This window comes from Spinacia oleracea, chromosome 6 (assembly GCF_020520425.1).
Source record: "Spinacia oleracea cultivar Varoflay chromosome 6, BTI_SOV_V1, whole genome shotgun sequence".
NCBI classification, from domain to species: Eukaryota; Viridiplantae; Streptophyta; class Magnoliopsida; order Caryophyllales; family Amaranthaceae; genus Spinacia; species Spinacia oleracea.
The window spans coordinates 2,254,956-2,271,471 of NC_079492.1; the positions used below are offsets into that span (position 1 = coordinate 2,254,956).

The 16,516-nt window shown below is 37.5% G+C and overlaps 1 long non-coding RNA gene across 2 annotated transcripts in view; it reads left to right on the forward strand.

The window, feature by feature from the left end:
* The window catches only part of LOC110792667 (uncharacterized), a 32,851-nt gene extending 21,425 nt beyond the window's left edge, over positions 1-11,426 (forward strand). Inside the window, exons 2-6 of one of the 2 annotated variants that reach the window (XR_008924350.1) lie at positions 7,609-7,859; positions 7,977-8,568; positions 8,667-8,953; positions 9,470-9,534; positions 11,065-11,426. This is a non-coding gene — a long non-coding RNA (uncharacterized lncRNA). Of the gene's footprint in view, positions 1-7,608; positions 7,860-7,976; positions 8,569-8,666; positions 8,954-9,469; positions 9,535-10,555; positions 10,783-11,064 lie in introns of those variants that run through there. The other variant, XR_002534487.2, reaches the window with a different exon arrangement.
* Positions 11,427-16,516: the final 5,090 nt, after the last annotated feature.

The window sequence follows — 16,516 nt, forward strand, 5'->3', positions numbered from 1 at the left end:
TGGCCTTGGCGCGCGCTGGGCTTGTGGCGTGCGTGCTTGCTGGGCGACGGCCTGGCTTCGTGCTGGGCCTTCGTCCGGCAGGCCTCGTCCGATGCTAATTCGTACGATACGCTTCCGATTAAATTTCCATTTCCGGAATCTATTTCCGATACGAACAATATTTAATATTTCCGATTCCGGAATTAATTTCCGTTTCGAACAAATATTTAATATTTCCGTTTCCGGAATTATTTTCCGATTCCGGTAATATTTCCGATTCTGACAATATTTCCGTTTCCGGCAATATTTCCGATTCTGGTAATATTTCCATTTCCAATAATATTTTCCGATACGTACCATGTTTCCGTTTCCGGCAACATCTACGACTTGGATAATATTCATATTTCCGATACGATCCATATTTCCGTTTCCGGCAATATCATCGTTTCCGGAGTATTCATTTCTTGCCTGTGACGATCTTAGCTCCCACTGAAACCAAGATCCGTCGGTTCCGAATATTCATAGATGGAGTATTTAATGCCATTAAATACTTGATCCGTTTACGTACTATTTGTGTGACCCTACGGGTTCAGTCAAGAGTAAGCTGTGGATTAATATCATTAATTCCACTTGAACTGAAGCGGCCTCTAGCTAGGCATTCAGCTCACTTGATCTCACTGAATTATTAACTTGTTAATTAATACTGAACCGCATTTATTAGACTTAACATAGAATGCATACTTGGACCAAGGGCATTATTTCCTTCACATTCACCCATTCATTATCATGAATGGCCCACATAGCTGGTTAGTTAAAACACATTATGCATCACGTAAACATTTGCAGCAATTAATCAAGGGCACCAATAATCTACCAATTATTCAGTCCTTATTAATTCTAATCAAGTTGTTTTAACCTTAAGGATTTGTAGACCTAATCAAGAGTTTATGACTAAAAGGACTCCCACTTAAACCAATAAATTCATATGCTTTACTAATTTTAAACATAAAAATGTATTTCTAGTCTAACCGGAAACATACAAATTTAATTAAAATTTAAAGCTCATATAGATTTATAATTGAATCCAAAAAGTTTAATTTAATTTCAGTCGTATTTAAATTAATTCATGATTTTAATTTTAGTAAAATAATTAGAATAAATAAAATTTATTATAATTACAATATTCAAAATTAAAATCCAAGAAAATAATTTAAATTATCAATTTTAAAATTAATTAAAATTACGTAAACTGAAAATTTCAAATTAAACATTCAAAACGATCTAATCGCAACGCAAACATCCTACGCATCGCACGCCCATGGGCCACACGCACACAGCCATCGCTGGCCATGTGCGCGCAGCCCATGCGCTCGTCGCATAGCTGTTGCATCTCCCATCGCAAGCCAACGCACAAGTGGTGCTCGCTGCGCGCGCGCCAGCGCTCGACGCACGCGAGCCATCGCTCGCTGTGCGCGCTCGCCAGCGCTTGCTGCGCGCGCTCCAGCGCTTGATGCACGCGAGCCATCGCTCGCTGTGCGCGAGCAATTGCGCGCTGCGCGCGATCAACGCTGGGCGCAGCGCTCGTGGCACGCGAGCTTGCGCGCGATCAGCGCTGGGCGCAGCGCTCGTGGCACGCGAGCTTGCGCTCGCTGCGCGCGAGGCTGCGCGCGCTTGCGCCAGGCAGTGCGCGTTGTGGCGCAGCTCGCTTGCTGCCCACACGCGACTGCCATGCCTTGCCTTCGCCCATGCCCATTCATCCATAGCTCGTGGCACACGACACAAGGCAGGGCTGCTGCCTTGTGCTCGTGCACCATGCCCTTGCTCATTTCATTCGTGCCGCACGGGCGACGAGCTCCCTTGCTCGTCGTCGCATGCCCGCACTATACAACACCCCTTAAGGGTAACACGAAGCGTCCATTGCTTTGTGCGTGCAAGTTATATGAACGAATCGCATAAAAATTTAAAATTTATATTTAAAATTAATGACAAATTAATAAATTAATATTAATTTCACAATTTTAGGGCGAAAAAATCGAAAATTTATTATTCAATTGATTTCCGATTATCATGGATTCAAGCCTAGGTCATAAAAATTTAAAATTTATCATAAATTTACAATTTTTATGGTGGTTTTTAATCATAGGTTTCTAATTAAATTATAATTAATTATGAAAATGAAATTAATTCTAAATTATTCTAATTTTCAACAAATTAATCATAATTACAAATTAGATTGCATAATTAACAAGGCTAGGCATTCAAACTTGTTAAACATATACAGTAGGTCAATCAAAAATTCAAGATTTATCAACAAGAATCGCAAATATTTAATTTAACATCTTAAATTTACGAAATTTTGCATTCGAAAAACTAAAACCTTCGAAAAGTCATAGTTAGGCTTCGAATTTGAGAATTCTGGGTTCGGCAGAAAAATACTACTTTTGTCAAAATTTTAGAATGCCTTTTACATGCGGAATTGACACAGAAATCACTCGATTTGGATGAGTAACGAAGAAACTGCCGAAAAACTGCGTACGTATAATTAAATAAACGCAATTTGCAATTAATTAACAATTACGAAAATTAATCACCCCTTTTAATTCTTGCAAATTTGTAATATTTAACCATGTTCATGCAATTTAGATTATGAAAATAATAAGAGGCTCGTGATACCACTGTTGGGTTATGATACATATGACAATTCATAAATCATGCGGAAACAACCATTAAGCCAGGAATGCATATTATTTACACATAATCATATAGCATAATTTAGATGCATACTCTTTGTTGCGTGCCTTCCCTAGCTGCGCCCAAACCGAACAAGAACAAGTCTTTAGGACTCCAAGTGTCGTCCCTCCGTAGATAGTCCACAGCACGTCCGGATCCGCCTTAAGATTGACCAACTAGAATCGCCCTTAAGGTACTATTATTTTCGGCTAAATGGGCAAGAATTATGGCTGATTTTTCTGCTTAAAAATCCTAGTTTTGAATACTTGAAAACTTATGTGTATAAATAATGACCCCTAGGCCCTTATTTATAGAGGTATGGAAAAGGAATTGTAATCCTACTAGGATGTGGATTTGTTAATTAGAACTTTATTAGGACTCTAAATAACAAAGCAATTCTAATAAGATTAGGATTTTAATCTTCGCACGAATCCCAATAGAATTAGGATTTCCAGCATACGCATCGCACAAGCCGTGCACCCGCGCAGGCCTTGCGGCCCACGACAAGCGCACAGCCCATGTGCGGTGCTGCGTGCGCGCGCGCGCCCTTGGCTGGGCCTGGCCTTGCGCTGGGCCTGGTCGAGGCGTGCGTTGCGTGCGGCTCGCTGGGCGATGGCCTGGCTTCGTGCTGGGCCTTCGTCTAGCGGGCCTCGTCCGATGCTAATTCGTACGATACGCTTCCGATTAAATTCCCGATTCCGGAATTCATTTCCGATACGAACAACATTTAATATTTCCGATTCCGGAATTAATTTCCGTTTCGAACAAATATTTAATATTTCCGTTTCCGGAATTATTTTCCGATTCCGATAATATTTCCGATTCTGACAATATTTCCGTTTCCGGCAATATTTCCATTTCCGATAATATTTTCCGATACGTACCATGTTTCCGTTTCCGGCAACATCTACGACTTGGATAATATTTATATTTCCGATACGATCCATATTTCCGTTTCCGGCAATATCATCGTTTCCGGAGTATTCATTTCTTGTCTGTGACGATCTCAGCTCCCACTGAAACCAAGATCCGTCGATTCCGAATATCCATAGATGGAGTATTTAATGCCATTAAATACTTGATCCGTTTACGTACTATTTGTGTGACCCTACGGGTTCAGTCAAGAGTAAGCTGTGGATTAATATCATTAATTCCACTTGAACTGAAGCGGCCTCTAGCTAGGCATTCAGCTCACTTGATCTCACTGAATTATTAACTCGTTAATTAATACTGAACCGCATTTATTAGACTTAACATAGAATGCATACTTGGACCAAGGGCATTATTTCCTTCAGTTGGTGCCACAAGTCGACCACACACTCCACTGCTAGCACACGAACCCTTGGAGCCCCACGGAAAAAATATAGTCCTTCCTGTCGATCACCCACGCCAATCACCATCCTCGTCGAGCGGTCCTGAAGAACACACATTTTGTTAGTAAATTGAGCAGCACAATGTAATTCGTCACTTAATTGAGTTACAGAAATTAAATTGCAGTTCAATTTAGGCACAAATAGAACGTTATCGAGCACAAAACCATCCTCCAAGACCACCGAACCATATTGATTTGAATTTGCAGGTTGACCATCTGGTAACACAACCTGTTGATTACTCGATGTTTTGATATTTCTCAGAATTGAAATATCACCCGTCACATGACGTGAGGCCCCACTGTCAACAATCCATCGTAAATCAAGATTACCTTGCAACTTGTTTGGTGGTCGTGATTAGATGTCAACAATTTGCTGGACTTGCTCCTTCGTCACACCAACAAGCTCATGATTGGTTGTCGTCACTGCTCCCTGCGATCCGCCTCCACTCGTCACAGTGGTTGTCGCCCCTGCTGTGGTATTACTCACGGCATTGGCGCGAGCGACACCACTGGTCGACGACGCTGCCCCACGAGCTCCTCTGCCTCCTCTAATCGACGTCCTCCCTCCTCGACCAGGCCCTCTACCACCTCGTTTCTTCTCATCCCACCATTCGGGAAAACCAATCAGCTGATAACAAGTTTCTTCCTCATGACCCTCACGATTGCAATGACCACAAAATCTGTCACTCGCATCTCCCGACCTCGACCGACCCTTAGTCTCGACCTTGAAAGCCATGACACTCTCCTTACCTCTCGTTGCCTTGGCGCGCATGGTCTCGGTATTCATAACCGTCTGGTATGCCTCGTCGAGGCCTGGCAACGGCGATCTTGCTAACAGTTGTGCACGAATGGCTTCATAGTGATCGTCTAGGCCAATTAAGAAATAGTGCAGACGATCTTCATCATGAATGTCCCCCACCTGCTTCGCTATGTTGCACGTGCAACCCGCACATATACACCTTGGAACTCGTGCATACTGTACGTACTCCTTCCATACCTTTGACAAGCGGCCATAGTACTCCATGACGCCCTCAGACGTGCCCTGCTTGCAGCCACTCAGAGCCATCTTAATATGGCATACCCTAGTTCCCGACACGACGCAGTACCGCGTCCTCAAATGACACCACAACTCGTGAGCAATATCAAAATCTTCCAGATTCGAACGCAAACTCTCGTCTATGGTGTTTGTGATCCAAGACACCACCATCGAATTGACCGCAATCCAATGTTTCATCTTCGTTGCGTCCGTAATGGGTTCCTTCACAGAACCATCAAGAAATCCAAATTTGAATTTTGAAATCATCGAGCGACGAACGGCTTTGGCCCATTCATCGTAGTTCGATGCTCCTCTTAGTTTCACAGGGGTGATAACAATACCGGGACCGTCGCCTGACCCGAGATAGTAGTCTAGGTCGACGGCGGCGGCGATGACCTTTGATGGTGCCTCCTCATCGAAACTCATGGTGATACTTAAGGAATGGTTAACTCCTAATCTCGATACTCAACAAGCGAAGAAATTCGCTGTTCTCAATACTCGGCTACACTCTCTCAGATTATTGCGGAAAAAAAACTAGGATTTTTAACCTAGGCTCTTGATACCATGTCAAATATTGTGTAATCTCGTATCATTCTCATTAATCACACACGTATATATAGTACAACTCAGTTACCTAAACCCTAGGTACACATTAGGTAACATACCATAGTTAGGACTCTACAGAATATTCACAGAATAATATCTAATATCTTAACATATCTTAACAGTATTATTCTTTCTACTCGACTATGTTTTACTCCTAGTACATGCATAGGGAAAAGTCCAAACCGGGTGTCTTAGACCTAAGTCGTCGAAAGCAATAAGCTAAAGTATTATATTCAATGTGATAACACCAGTGGCGGATCCAGTGTATGGGAGGTGGGGTCACTTGACCCCACTTGGCCACTTGGCAAAAAAAAAATTGCATAATTTTAGTTTATTTTTTACTATTTCATTTTAAACAGTACCTAATTTAGTTAGTTTTTCATTCATTTTGTAATAGTGACCCCACTTAGTACAATTTCTAGATCCGCCACTAGATAACACAATAAAAAAATCGTGTCAACTCGGAAAGAAGATTCCAAACAGTTGCCCGAAGTGACTTGTAATTTAGGTATTGTTTTGTGTAACGGTATATGTTAATAGGATTGGGAAGTCTACTGATCCCTGAGCATGGTATTCCTTTCTGAATTCAAAACCATGTTATAACATATTGAATCTTGATTGATTGAGGTTATGCTTTCCATGAGGATTTCCAGTATTTGTTTTAACAACTAGTGAATCCCGTTCCGAATTAGGAACCATTACCTCGTGTTGTGGATTACTCCCTCTGTCCCTTAATACTCGCACCGTTTTGACCGGTGCGAAGTTTAACAAATTTGAATTGATTTATTAATTTAATGGGTGTTAGTTGATATATAGTGGGGTATTTTTTTAAATAGTTAGTGGGAAATGGGTAAGGGTGAGGAGTGGAGTGTGGGGGTGTGAATTTTTAAATGATTTTTTTGTAGGGAGTAGGGGTGTAGGTGGGTTAGTAGGTAAGTGTGAGAAATAATATAATATTAGGAAAAATTTTCATTTATAGAAGCGGTGCAGGTATTAAGGGACGACCCGAAAAGAAAAGCGGTGCGAGTATTAAGGGACGGAGGGAGTATTTACTGCCAATCCAAATCAGGGTCGAGATTTAGTAGTGAACTCAGCAACTCAAATGCTTCCTTCGTATTTTTTTTTTTTTTTCAAGTGATGAAAAGTTGCATATAATGCATTAGGTTTAGATGTCAAAATTTAGGCAACTACTATATCTTATGATTTTATATTTTAATTTGAAAGGCAATTCCACCTTCTTTCCCTTATTTTCTCTCCATAAGTGAAAAAGGAAAGCAAGAATTAGAAGCTAAAACACCTCTTAGTAGTTAGTAATTAATGGAAGGATTAGTTTACTGATCTACTCCCTATGTCCCTTAATACTTGACCTGTTTTGACCGGACACGCTTGCCAATGCACAACTTTGACCACCAATTTCTTTAACTACATATTATAAAATCTTATAAAATATTAATATTTTGAAAATATATATGAAGATGAATCCAACAATATATTATATACTAACATTTGTTTTCATATACTAGAAATAAAATAAGGTCAAAGTGAATTATGTGAATAATGCAAAAAGTCAAAACAGGTCGAGTATTAAGGGACGGAGGGAGTACTATACTAGTATATAAACAATATTAATTAATAGGTCCTTTAGAAGATTAAACGACTCTAAGGTCAGTACTTTCATGTTCGTCATTGAATAAATTAATTTACACTTTACTCATACTAGTAGACCATGATTTTTCGGTAACATCCTTAGCAATCTCCTGTTCTGTATATACTCCTTGCACCAGAATGCTCTCCGCGGCTCTTTCGGTCAACTCAAAATTTGCTTGTCTACTTCCCCTTTCTCTTCGATTTTAATTGATGTTGTACTTGTTTGGTTTAATCACAGGATCAAGATCAAGATGACCCCGCACAACTACCCCCTATGGCTTTCCTGTAGACGTGCTACTGGTTCCTGGCGTCGTCTTGTCGAATTTAGTCAATGTTCCTGCGTTTGATTTCATTGTCATACTACGATCTACCCACCGATACATTTGTTTGGACAACAAATTGAACCTGGGGACAGAACCTAAGTTTGTTGTTCACTCTCTTTGATCCGTTAATCAGAGCATTGTTCATCAATTACCTTATGACAGTACGGTAAGTATATTTATATATTTCTTTGTTATCAATTTTTATTATCAAAGAAGCTGAAATTATCAATTTTCATTAACAAACAAGCTCTGAAATAATAGCCTTGTATGAAACTATTTGCAGATGGAGTACAAAATAGTTGGTACTGAGTTTGAGACCCAGTTACAATTTTGTTTCGCGCCACTGTCCAAAGAGAATCACCACATTCTTTGAAGAGACCAATGGAACAAGCATGGTGTAATCCCCCGTAAATTTATTACATTTTATTTATATATTTTGACGTATATTTAATATATTTAAATAAGAATTTATGAATTTTAAAAATAAATATATAATTAACGTATATTTATAGATTACATTTTAATATTTTCAACGATTTACGAAATCGAAAATAATTTTAGAATTTTAAGTTGAAAAGAATTTGAATTACGAAAATTGATTGAATTTAGAAAACGATCCTATTAAGTTTTGGATTCGAATCATAAAAGCAAAATCCTAATTTTAGCCCACTTGGGAAAGCCCAACATTAAAACCCAAGCTCAAAACCTCACCCAAACTATTTCACGTAAAAGAAATCAAAGCCCTCATCTCCCTTTCCTGTTTCACGTAACTCAAACCCTCACCCTCACACTGCAGTTTTCTCTCCTCCCTTCACGTCCGTAGCTCGCCAGCCGCCGGACCACCGTCGCCTCTGTCAGCCGCCGGACCACCGCCGGTAACTCCTCCCTCTTCCTTCTCTCCTTCGTTCTTCTATTTTTCTCTTTTGGTTTTGTTTCTTGCACACCCCTTAACCGTGGCTGCTTGTTCGACCAGCGCAACGACCGCGAGTTTCCTCGCCACCTCACCACCACCCAGTGTCACCATGACAGCCGCCGCGCCGCCGACCGGTCTGCTCTGCCGCGCTGCCTTGCTATCCTGACAGCCTTGTTCTTCCCTCTTGTTCGTAGTTCCTCTTTCCCTTCATTCTTTCGTGTGCCACCACCATCAACACACGCCACAACCGACGCTGCTACCACCCAGCACAACCACCTGCCGCCCAGCCGCGACCACCTGCTGCCGCGCCCTACCCGCCGGCCAGCACCTCACTCTCTTCTCTTTTGGTTAATTCTTAAACCCTAAACTAATTAAATGCTTTAATTACGTTTTATTAATATAATTCATGTTTTTGTTGAATTAAATTATAGTTTTTATTATTAAGTTACGAATTTCAGATTTAAATATTTGCTTAATTAATAATTTAATTTTCAGATTATATAATTGGTTTGAAATGAGAATTTGAATTATTTAAAGCATTAATTTTAAGGTTTAATAGTTTTAAAATCATGGTAGGATGATTATAAGTTATTAAAGTTATTGTTTTTATGATTTCAAACATGTTAATTATGTTTTGGAGTAGTTTGAAACTATTTTATATTGTTGGAAATTGTAAATTGCGTGTTATATTGGAATTTGCAATAATTCGTGATCGTTAGTGAAGTAATCACTATGCTATGAGATTTAGTAGTTAAGTTTGGATGTTGAGGAAAGTTCTAAATATGTTTAGGATGTATTTAGAATGCTTGTTTATGGCTGCGAATTATTAGAAGTTGATTGGGAATCTTTATTGGTTGTTTTAGGTGAAGAATTCTCTGTAGGCGACTTTTGAAAGTGTTAAATTGGTCTATCAGTTTGTTTACACAAGGTACGTACATACATGTGTGCTTGGAATGTGTGTTATTTGTTGAAACCATGTTGAAAGTGTTGATAAACTTGGTTATGTTGAAATTGTTGATGAACTTGGTTATGTTGAAATTGTTGATGAACTTGGTTATGTTGAAAGTGCATGTTTAATATTGTTTAATATTGTTGGATGGACATGTTAAGCATATATATTTCGTTATGAGAATTATAACATGTTAGTAGATGATTGATGCGAACATGTTGGTTGGGAACATTAGATTTTTATATATATTTATTCAGATCGATTGTTCATTGTTCCCTTTTAGTTTTTCACTACTTTATGAGGGCCGTGGACCTTGTTTAGTAAGTTGAAACCTTATACCCATATAGGGGTTGATCAGTATTAAAGGAAAGGTTGGATTTAAATGGGAATGAGTCATGTTTGATGCCTTTGTGATCACATACTTAATTCAAAGATAAAAACAGTGGAGAATAATTGTTGATTGTATGACTTATGTGATTGTTGAGTCATAACAGAGTTTAATTTGTAAATCATGTAAAGTAAAACTGAGTAGCAATAGCTTTAGACTGTGCACGTCTAAAGTGACGGACAATCAGGAGTTGGGGTCATGGGTAGCCTATGGCTTTTTCTGGGGCCGGATTGATCACCGGTTCTATTTTATTCAAAAGTCCCTCGATATCGCAGGTCATTGGGGTTTACGGAGTCGCGCCCGTACCTCGTCTTCCTTAGTGAAGAAGAAGTTTCTAGTAGCAACTCGGTCCATTGACTATTTCAATTAAAATAATGTTAAGGATACAAAAGTCTAGTCCAGTCAAGTATAGCTTTTAAGTCAATATGTTTAGGTTTTCCTTGCTTATGTTTCATTAGTATCATGTTAGGGTTGTTCGTTTATTAGTATCATGTTAGGATTGTTTCTGTTTTAGTATGTAGTACTCAGCTTTGCTGATTACGTGCTTTGTTTGTGTGTGTTGATCATGGCTATGCCTTATTGATCCTGTGATGACCCATTTTTGGTGAGCAGTCTCTAAGGATCAATAAGCATTGCCCATCTACAGGTTTGAAGATGATGCATCATGGGGATCGGGATTAGATAGCTTGTATTTAGTTTTGTTTTGATAAGTGACTTGGTTTGTTAATTTTGACTTTAAACTTGTCGTATTATTTATATTTCCTTATTTTTGTTGGTTGGTTTTTTGGATTAAACCTGTAATCGATTATTTATAAACCTAAAGTCAGTTTTATGTTTTCCGCTGCAAAATTCTGAATAAGCCTTTACGTTTTCACACGGGCGATAATGCCTTGATAATTCTCTACGTTTTATATTAAAAGGTTATTTTAGAAAAGAGAGAATTGTCGGGGTGTTACACATGGGCGATTAATTCCAGATAACGTGCAGACTCACTATTTTCACAACATCAATGTCATGTACAGACAGATCGAGTGGTCGACCTTACTTGATCAACTCGGTAATTTTCTTTTTTTTTTCAATTCATAATATCAAATTTTGTAATATGTTTTTATTTTTCCTAGAGGCAAAACTTGGAGGCCTAGTGTTTTACCTGAATATGGATGGCAAGAGGTGGAAACAAGCTAATGCAAGGGATGTGGTGGCGGAGTTAGAAGGGATTTTAGGAGTCAGACCGTGCCTTTGCTGCAAACGAAAAGGTGGCAGGCCCTTTTTTTATGAAAACTAAAATTCCAGCTTAACATAGGTTTGTAAATGCTAAGCTATGGCAAGCGAAACTGCTACAAGGGAATTCAAGACTTCGAAGATCTTTATTGGCAATGAAAAGGGGTTTTGAATTAGGATGTCTGTTTTTATGTAACTCTTCCCAAAATGTCAATTACTTTAAACTTAGGCAGTTATACCCATGAATTTTAATTTTGTTTAATTTCCTACTAGCTTATGACCCGTGCAACGCACGAATGAGATAAAATTTATTTACGGACTATTATCAATTACTCGTAAATAATAATTTAGAAATAGAAAATATTTTTAATGAAATAAAATTGATTTACATTCGTTATGTGTATTTGAGAAAATATAAGGTACAAGTTAAAAATAACGATGTAGTATAACATAATTAATTAAAATTAACCAATTAAAGATGGTGTTATACTACTTACATAAAATACAAATTTTAAACTTGTAATTTTTCAACTTATTTTCATTTTTCAGGGAGAAATTTTTCAATTTATTTTCATTTCCAGGAAGAAATTGTAGAGAAATTATGTTATGAAAAAATAAATTAAGTTTTTTAAAAAATAAGAATTAAATATTTCGTTGTAGAAACAATACCCTTGTGTCTCATTAGAATAAATCACAATGAAAGATATATCTACACTTGGGCCTTAGTTTGTTGAATAACAAACACTAAGCTCCCACTGAGTTTAGCAACTCTTTAGATATATTATTGAAAAGATATTCTGAAATTACTTTTCAATAGCTTTGACGAATTTGGTTTAGTTTGGTGGTAGTTGAGCATTTTGTTTAGAAATTATAGGAAAATTCTTTATGATTCATCATTGATTGAATCAAGTACAAATTGACTTTGATCATTCCAACTTAGATATGCCATATCTTATGGAGCTAGATCGTGAAATTACAACACACAATCATTGATGATCTTTTTTGGTCTTAAAGTAATCATCGTCATGATCTAACCTAGATCTTTCTGATTTCTTGCCATGTGGATTTTATACTTCTGAATCTTTGAACTAGCCAAACAGATTCAAACTTATATTACTTTGAGTAAATAAACCAATATTCACTCAAATCTTTGTGAAATAATAAAGTCATAAAATCTTTCTTTAGCTTTGAACTTTATTGTCTAGGGGTTCTAACAATACTTCATATATTTTGTTACTTTAAACAAGTAAGACTAACTTGTCTTGAATGATCTAGAAATCAATCAACTTTCAAAAGTCCATCAAAATAGAGCTTTAGAACTTTAACTTGTTGATATGGTCTAAGCAACAATGCCAAAGATTATTGGAACTCAAATCAAGGGGTTGATTTGAACCTAGTAAAGTTCTTATTGTTAAAGATTTGTTTGTTTTAATCAAGCATATTGACTCAACCCGTAAATGACCATTTCATTCAAATAAACAAACAAACATTGTTTTTATTTTTCTGAATGTGAGTCTTTCTGTGTTTGAAACAGAAATTTAGATATGTTGATTATGGAACAAAATGGCCATTAAGTTCCAGCCTTGAAAGGACTTAAAACAAACTAGATGACCCTACAACTAATGTAGCATTGCCATGCTTCATTTCCCACTTGTAGGTCATTAGTGTATCCTAGCTTCCATTGTTTGAGTTATTACCGAAGTAAGAACCTCAAGCGGTATATGATACCAAGGAAGTTTGATTGCTAGGTCACTTCTCTTTGAACCGAAACTTATAGGTGGAAACGGAATTGTAAGTTCCTTTCACTTGTTCCTTCTTTTCCTATTCTTGTACCCTTTCTTATGGTCTTAAGAATTGACTCCTAGTGTTGACTTTTATTCTTTGTTGGACATATCTAATGTCACTCCAACAAGGTATTTAACACTTAATTTAAGTTGAATATTTTGTTTCAACTAGATGATCTTACCAGAAGCTTCTAAAGTTCTCTAAGCATCGAGCTATTCGAATGTCTAGGGACTAGACTCATTCGAGAATTTAAATGGACAAATATATTAGGTTGTTAACCATTGGTAAAGCTGAGAGTTTAAACTCAATGTTTTATGATCTCAAAACTACATTGTATTTTGAATCACAAGCACCAATCGGTTTTCCATTCGACTTTGATATTCGAAAACAACCATAAAAGTCGCTAAAAGAAACCTACATTTTAAATTGCTCACTTTCTCTCATTTCCGTGAATCGTTTTTGGATTCACTACCAATCGAGGAAATTTATTGTTACCTTTCTAAAAGGATTTACTGAAGTGCAAGATATTTAATTATAAACAATAATTAAAACATACATTGAAGCATGCAAAGTCTAAACATTTATCATGAGTAATAACTTGAAAATTAGAGCAATCATGCAATTTTAAACAAGTCATTTGCATTTTATTCGAATTTATTGTTCCGGCAGGTGTGAATAAAATGAATCCAAGATCCTAAAATCATTGAAGAATTAAGCACATTATGTATTTAGACTCAATTCTAAAATATTTTAGGTAAGCAAATCCTTTGCTAATAGTCTAGAAACTACTCTTGGTTGATAGGTACGTCTAAGAACTTATTAGGTAAACCTATCCCGTTTGCCACGACATAAAAGGATCCTTACTTATATCATTGAGTTTCACCAAAACTAACATGTAATCACAATTATTTGTGTACCTTACCCCTTTAGGATCAATAAGTAACACCTCGCTATGGCGGAAAACTATTACTAAGATTGATGTAAAGGTTATCCAAGTAAGTGTTATTTTGGCATGGCACCTTTTAACTCAATTTTTAAAGTTTGGAACTTAAGACTCTTACTATGTTGGTTAGAGTTTAAGTGAACTAAAATCCTTAATCATGCAACATAATCAAGCCACAATCTCATGCATAATTAAGACATATTTAACGCAATAAATAACTTAAAGCATGCATAAGATATAAATGTGATCTAGTATGGCCCGACTTCATCTTGAAGCTTCAACTTCAAACTCCTTCTTGAAAATGGATTGGAAACTCCGTCTTGAATTTCACCATGGGAGGCGCCATTTTCTTCAAATAGGATAAGCTATAATTGAAACTAATTACAACTATTTGATGGTAGCAATAAAACTTTGGTACTTTAGACCAATTTTACATTCAAATTAATGGTACGCATACCATATTTTATATCCTATGTGGGTCATACTAGTCACTTTCCATAACCTGTAAAACAGTACATTTACAATATACCATTCACCCATTCATTTATCAATGAATGGCCCACATAGCTGGTTAGTAGAACATATTATGCATCACATAAACATTTGCAGCAATTAATCAAGGCTTCCAATAATCTACAAATTATTCAATCCTTATTAATTCTAGTCGAGTGGTTTTAACCTTAAAGGAATGTAGACATAATCAAGAGTTTATGACTAAAACGCTCCCACTAAAGCCAAGAAATTTACTTGCTTTACTAATTTTAAACATAAAATTGTATTTCCTAGTCCAACCGGAAACATACAAATTTAATTAAAATTTAAAGCTCATATAAATTATTATTTAAATCCTTTAATTTATTTTCAGTTTATTAAATTAATTAATTTAAATTTAACCAAGGTTTTAATTTTAGTAAAACAATTAGTATAAATAAAATTTATAATAATTAAATTATTCAAAATTAAATTCCGTGAAAAAATTAAATTACGAATTTTAAATTTAATTAAAATCGTTTTTCCAACTGAAAATCAAAATTAAAATTAAAACGAACCAATCGGGCTAAGACAAGGCCATGGGCTCGCGCCCATGCCTCGTAGAATGCCTTGCCACTCGACTGATCGTATCGCAAAGGCCGAGCGACCACGCGCAAACGCAGCAAACCCAGCAAGCCACGCTTGCGCGCAGCCCACTCGCCTACTGCCGAGGAACGCTGCTGGGCAACATAGCTGGACGAGCCAGCCATCGCTGCCCGCGCACACGATGCTTTGTGCTCGTTGCCTTGCCCACTCGCCCATCCCGCCTACTTGCTCGCAGCACACAGCGCTAGGCAAGGCTATTGCCTTGCGCGCACGTGCCACACCCCTTGCTCGTTGCATCGTACCGCATGGGCGACGAGCTCCCTTGCTCGTCGTCGCATGCCCGCACTATACAACACCCCTTAAGGGTAACACTTAGCGTCCATTGCTTCGTGAGTGCAAAATTCGTGAACATATTTTATAAAAATCAAAACGGCAAAATTCTACGCCATGATGTCATTAATCGACTTTGTACTCTGCCAGACTACTCTAAGATCTTTGATTACAACTACTCTTGAAACTTTCATCTGGAATCTACATCTTTATCTTTATATTTCTTGAGAATAGCCAAGTCAACAATCGGGTCCAACGGAGAAGAGCTGCTTATGCATTTAGTTTGTTCTGTAGTATGTGTAATGGTCTATAAAGACCCTAGTACTCTGTTTAATGTGCAAACCTTTTAAGCCTATGTCAAAGAATAATCTTTACTTGCTTGTTTAGTTTTTGAGTTCTATTTTGTTCTTGTTCATTTCAGTTTACCAAATACTAGTTAAGTATTTTTCTTGTGTGACCTTTTACGTTTCTTTTTTGGATCTGTTTTATTGAAATATCGATGCGGATTTGATCTATGTGCAATTTTCAATACTTGTGACAAATAGTAAGGTGGAATACTTCGAGTTCAATTTGCACAAACTTCGTAAATTATTGTATTTTGTTGAGTAATGTTTATGCCAAGAAGCAGACCTTGAAAAATGCTACAGATTACATGGTAGACATTATCTGCAAACGGGCTGGGCGTGGCTACAAATTACAATTATGGTGTCATACTGAATTACTGATACCAGAAGGCAACTCTGTTAGGAGTTGTTTTATACTTTGTTAGGATAGTGTAACATTCGTTATTAGTCACACAATGTCTACTAGAAATGACCCCCAAACCAAACCCTGTCCGACAATGCATAAACCGAGTTATACCTGATACCCAAATGGACCCGAATCTGACCTGAAATAGTGAATTGGTTAAATCCGTAATCCGATCCAAACGACCGAGTAACATAGTATGTCCTTGTATATATTTGTCTGATGTTTCTTTTAATGTACCACATGTATGGTACTCAAATAATGTGTGGGCTGGCCTAAACAGGCCTAGACCGGGTTGGGATAGGAAAATTCGAACCAGAAACGGACCACTCAATATCTAAAGCAGATTAAGTTACGGGGCAGTCAAACTCAGCCCTCGGGCCATAAGCCCCATAACCCACCCGCTAAGCTCCTACACGGGTTCAAGGAGTCTGTCTGTGCCACACCGACCGGCCCGTCATTGTCGTACA